Source organism: Balaenoptera physalus (assembly GCF_965194825.1).
Source record: "Balaenoptera physalus genome assembly, chromosome: 2".
In the NCBI taxonomy this organism is placed as follows: domain Eukaryota; kingdom Metazoa; phylum Chordata; class Mammalia; order Artiodactyla; family Balaenopteridae; genus Balaenoptera; species Balaenoptera physalus.
The window spans coordinates 58,205,726-58,211,670 of NC_138883.1; the positions used below are offsets into that span (position 1 = coordinate 58,205,726).

At 32.2% G+C, this 5,945-nt stretch overlaps 1 long non-coding RNA gene across 1 annotated transcript; it reads right to left on the reverse strand.

Annotated features, from left to right (window-relative positions):
* Positions 1 to 504: 504 nt before the first annotated feature.
* Positions 505 to 5,695, reverse strand: LOC309655452. The gene is made up of 2 exons (XR_014260847.1): positions 1,117 to 5,695; positions 505 to 784 (listed from the first exon to the last, which is right to left on the reverse strand). It is a non-coding gene; the product is annotated as an uncharacterized lncRNA (long non-coding RNA).
* Positions 5,696 to 5,945: the final 250 nt, after the last annotated feature.

Below are 5,945 nucleotides of genomic sequence, written 5' to 3' on the forward strand. Positions count from 1 at the left end.
CTAAATTCTGTAAACAACCAATTCCAATTCTGAGCTCACCTTGGAAGAGAACACTGAGCCTCAGGTAAGACCATAGCCACAGTTGACATCTTGATTTCAGTCTGATAAGACCCTGAACAGAGAACCTATGTAACCAATGTTCTGATACACAGAAACTGTGAAATCATAAATTTGTGATGTTTTAAGCAACTAAAATCATGGCAACTTCTATGCAGCAATAGAAGAGTAATATATCTAATAGTATATATATATATATATGTATATATTTTTTTGAAGTATAGTTCATTTACAATATTATGACAGTTTCAGGTGTACAGCATGGTGACTCAGTTTTTTTGCAAATTATATTGCATTATAGATTATTAAAAGATATTGGGAGTAATTCCCTGTGCTATACAGTAAATCCTAGCTGCCTATCTATTTTATGTATCCTGGTTTGTATCTATTAATCTCATATCCCTACTTTGTCCCTCCCCTACTCCTCTTCCCTTTGGTAACCTTAAGTTTGTTTTTATGTCTGTGGGTCTGTTTCCATTTTGTGTATATTTTAGATTCCACATATAAATGATATCATATAGCATATGTCTTTCTCTGACTTATTTCGCTAATCATAATATTCTCTAGTTGCATCCATGTTGCTGCAAATGACATTATTTCATTCTTTTTTATAGCTGACTAATATTCCATTAGATATATATAGCACATCTTCTTAAGTCATTCATCTGTTGATGGGCACTTGGGTTGCTCCCAAGTCTTGGCTATTTTAAATAGTGCTGCTCTGGGGCTTCCCTGGTGGCGCAGTGGTTGAGAATCTGCCTGCCAATGCAGGGGACACGGGTTCGAGCCCTGGTCCAGGGAGATCCCACATGCTGCGGAGCAACTGAGCCCGTGAGCCACAATTACTGAGCCTGCGCGTCTGGAGCCTGTGCTCCGCAACAAGAAAGGCTGCGATAGTGAGAGGCCCGCGCACCGCGATGAAGAGTGGTCCCCACTTGCCGCAACTAGAGAAAGCCCTCGCACAGAAACGAAGACCTAACATAGCCATAAATAAATAAATAAATAATTTTTAAAATAAATAAATAAATAAATAAATAAATAAATAGTGCTGCTCTGAACATCGGAGTCATATGTCTTTTCAAATTAGTGTTTTCATTTTTTCCAGGTATATACCCAGGATTAGAATTGCTGGATCATATGGTAGTTCAATTTTTAGCTTTTTAAGAAACCTCCATACTGTTTTCCATAGTAGCTGCATCAATTTACATTCCCATCAACAGTGTAGCAATGTTTTAACTGCAAATGATTTTTCAGTCTCTGCAGACTGAATATCAGTAATTCAGATTTTTAAATATTACCATTTTTATCAGCTGTTTTTCTAACAACAGTTGTTTTCTCCAATGAAGTTCATGAAATACACCTTGCTGTAGTTATAACAAAAGGTAGGGCATTCCTTTCTCTTTTCATGGTCATACTTAATTAGCATTTCTCTCTGTGTGTCTTTGGCCCAGATGATTCTGTTCAGTATTGTAGCCATACTAGTGTGGTGATAGAAGTCTTTATAGATGTGTTGCTCAGACAAGAATAACGTAGACATTGTGGACCAAGCTAAAAATGGATTTTCCTCTTTGGATAGGAACACAGATCCAGTTAAAATTTATATGAAATGCTATTAAATGTTCAATCAGGCATTTTGGTAACTCAAGATTTCCTCATTCAAATAGTTTATGCTAAAATCATGAGCAAAAATAATACAAGTTTCATAAGAAAGGACATGATTTAATATTAAACCAGTTTCATATTTCATATTAGAAAAATGTAGTTTGCATTATTAAAATACTTTCTCTTTCTATCAAAATAGAATGATAAAATGAGACTGAAATTTTCTTTTTTGGGAAGACAGTCTTCTATTCTCCTGCAATTATGTGAATTACATTAAATTTTCTAGGAAAATAAGGACAGTTAGAAACATAAGAATGAATTGAGAATGGACCAAGGTAAAGAATTTTATCTGATATCCAGAACCACTTGCTGAATAATGCTGAATTTGGTTACTAAACTAAAAAGGAATGCCATTGTCTTAACCACGTGTCACCCTCTTTGTTCCACGTCCATTCTGTTTACTATCCTTTAAGTTTACATTCAATAGAATTAATATCTGACACATTGAGTGAATCAATTTTGTTGACTTGAACTTTGTCCTCAAGGTTTTAATGATACAATCCAGCTCACTCCAGAGAAGCTATTTTTGCACTTTGTAGAGCTATGTAATTTTCTTGTTAGATAATATCTAAATGTAATGTGTTTGAAATGATCCCCATACCTAGAGTAATTTGTATACATGACACTGTTCATTCTCAATTCTTGCTAAGGTGTAAGTAAGTAAGTAAACATAAATATTCTGGTATGTACACATGTAAGACTCATAGGGACATAGATATATACATAAACAAATACATACGTTAGAATACATATAGCGATACACATAAAATTTTTAAAGTGTGAATAAATACACACAGAAATAGTTTGTCTTTAAAAGTAAGTGTAACGACATTTAGATATCCTTCAAATCACTAAAGTTGGGGGAATAGAACATTCGTTCTAAAAATGAAAAACACAGTGTGAGTTAGTAGAAAGTGAAGTAGCTTGGGAATAACTGGATTTAAATTGTCATCTCATTTTTGTCACTAGCTTGCTATATGATTTGGGGTAATTATCTAACTGATCTGAGGTTATTATCTAACTTATCTGGGTCCTAAATATCCCCAATCATAAAATGACAGGGTTGAATAAGACCAGAATATGTCCCTAATGGTTCTTGTGGAACATATATTCTCCTTGAGATAATAATAGTATTCTGCAGGCAAGAAAAAAGTGTCTTGTGGTCAAATAAGTTTGGAAAAGCTGAGTTAAACGAAGTAAAAGAGCTTTCTTCAGTGCATGACTTTTTAGAGTCTTTAAAATGCTAATGTGCATTGAAACTCTGTGATGAATTTTATGATTCAGTGATTCTCCGAACTCATTTTACCAACTTATTTTTAATATATTTTTTGCATAAAACCAGATAAAATCCAGTGGGATCAGTGTTTTCTGAAACAAATTTTGGGAAAAATTATTCCAGAAATCTTATTAGTAAAAAGCAAGAGAAATATCATACCCTAAAAATAACCATAATACTCATATATTACCTACACAGTGAATGAATTTTTGCATGTAAAGTAAATGATAAACTGAGTGTATGCAGAAAATGTTTTAATGTTATTTAATATAAAAGATATCTGCCATGATGACTAATTTACTCTTCATTGTGTTTAAATATATCCCTTTTTATTGAGGTAGGATCAAAGCTTTAACATTTCTTAGTTAAAGTAGGATTCTCTAACATTTCTGAGTTCTTTAAATAGTCAATTTATCAGCTAAGCTGTATGCTTTAATTCATCTCTCTCTCTGTCTCTCTCTCTCTGTGCATATACATATATATATATGCATATGTACATTATATACATAAAAGATATGTACATATCTTTTCCATTTAACAAGCACAATTTAACACAATGATTTTCAATCAATGATTGTTTAATCACTGTTTATACTAAAGGACTCATTAGCTTGAAAATTATATAGTTCTTCAAAAATGTGTCTCTTTCAGTAAAGACCTAATTACCTAAGAAATTCTTCTTAAGAAATGTTAACTGATGAAGTAAAAATAAATAAGGAACATTTATAGTAACCTATTTTTTAAATTAGTAGACTTTACTTTTTAGAGCAAGTTCCAGATTTACAGGAATATTAGGCAGAAAGTACAAAGTTCTCACTTGCTCTCTTTCCTGCACCCTGTTTTTCCTTTCATTGATATATTGCATTGGTATGATATGTTGTTACATTTGATGAACCAATACTGATACATTATTATTAACTGAATTACATAGTTTACATTAAGTTTCACTATTTATGCTGTACAGCTTTATGGTTTTGCCAAATGCATAATGCCGTTCATCTCCCATTACACTATCTTTTTAACTCAACACAACCATCAGAGTGAGCCTTTTAAATTGTAAGACAAATCATGTCAGTGCTCTGTTAATAACCCTTCAATGTCTTCCACTTTTATAAAAGTAAAAATTGAAAGAGATACTTTAGATTCAGTGATACAAATAGGATGAAATTAAAAGTTTGAAAATATGTATACCATGGAAAGACAAAGAGAAAAAAAAACACTGGAACATCTCTTAAAATATACTTTAAGAGGAAAACAGTTTTATTTTGAAGAATAAAAGGAATATAGATAGATAGATCAATATAGATTGATAAAGATATGAATAGGGTTTCAAAATACATGAAGCAAACCTTTACATAATTGAAAGGAGAAATAGGCAATTCAACAATAATAGTTGGAAGCTTCGATATCCCACTTTCAACAATGGATAGAAGTACCAAGCAATAGATCAAAAGGAAATAGAAGATTTGAATAACACTAAAAACCAACTAGCCCTAACAGACATTTATAGAACACTTAACCAATAACAGATGAATAAATATTATTACCAAGTCAACACAAAACATTCTTCAAGATAGACCATATGGCCTTCAAGATAGGCCATAACATGTTTTAATAAATGTAAGTGAACTGAACTCATACAAAATATATTCCATGATGACAAAGGAGTTAAATTAGAAGTCAATTATAGAAGAAAATTTGGATAACTCACAAATCTGTGGGAGTTGAACAACACAATTCTAAATATCCAATGATTCAAAGAAGAAATCACTAAAGGAAAAACAGAATGTAGTTTAAGATAAGTAAGAATGAAAGTATAACAAGAAAACTTATGCGATGCAGCTAAAACAGTGCTTAGAAGAGACTTATAGCTGTACATACCAATATTTTAAAAGATATAAAATCAATAACCTAGCATTCCATCTTTTAAAAAAAGAGCAAACTAAACCCAAAGCATGCAGAAGAAAATAAGTAATAAACATTATAGAGGATATAATATTAAAAGAAATAAAGAATAGAAAACCAGTAGAGAAAAACAACAAAATAAAAATTTAGTTTTTAAAATGATCAATAAAATTGGGAAATCTTTAGCTAGACTGATGAAGAAAAAATCAGAGAATACTCAAATTATTAAATCAGGAATGAAAGATGATGCATCACTACCAATTTTAGAGAAATAAAAGGCATTATAGAAAATGCTGTTTAAAAAATATGTCAGTAAATTAGATAACTAAAGTGAAGTGGATTCCCTTTTCTCCACACCCTCTCCAGCATTTATTGTTTGTAGATTTTTTGATGATGGCCATTCCGACTGGTGTGAGGTGATATCTCGTTGTAGTTTTGATTTGCATTTCTCTAATGATTAATGATGTTGAGCATTGTTAGTGGGAATGTAAATTGATACAGCCACTATGGAGAACAGTATGCAGGTTCCTTAAAACAGTAAAAATAGAACTACCATATGACCCAGCAATCCCACGACTGGGCATATACCCTGAGAAAACCATAATTCAAAAAGAGTCATGTACCACAATGTTCATTGCAGCTCTGTTTACAATAACCAGGACATGGAAGCAACCTAAGTGTCCATTGACAAATGAATGGATAAAGAAAATGTGGCACTTATATACAATGGAATATTACTCAGCCATAAAAAGAAACAAAATTAAGCTATTTGTAGTGAGGTGGATGGACCTAGAGTCTGTCATACAGAGTAAAGTAAGTCAGAAAGAGAAAAACAAATACCATATGCTAACACATATATATGGAATCTATAAAAAAAAAAATGATCAAGAAGAACCTAGGGGTAAGACAGGAATAAAGACGCAGACCTACTAGAGAATGGACTTGAGGACACAGGGAGGGGGAAGGGTAAGCTGTGACAAAGTGAGAGAGTGGTATGGACATATATACACTACCAAATGTAAAATAGATAGCTAGTGGGAAGCAG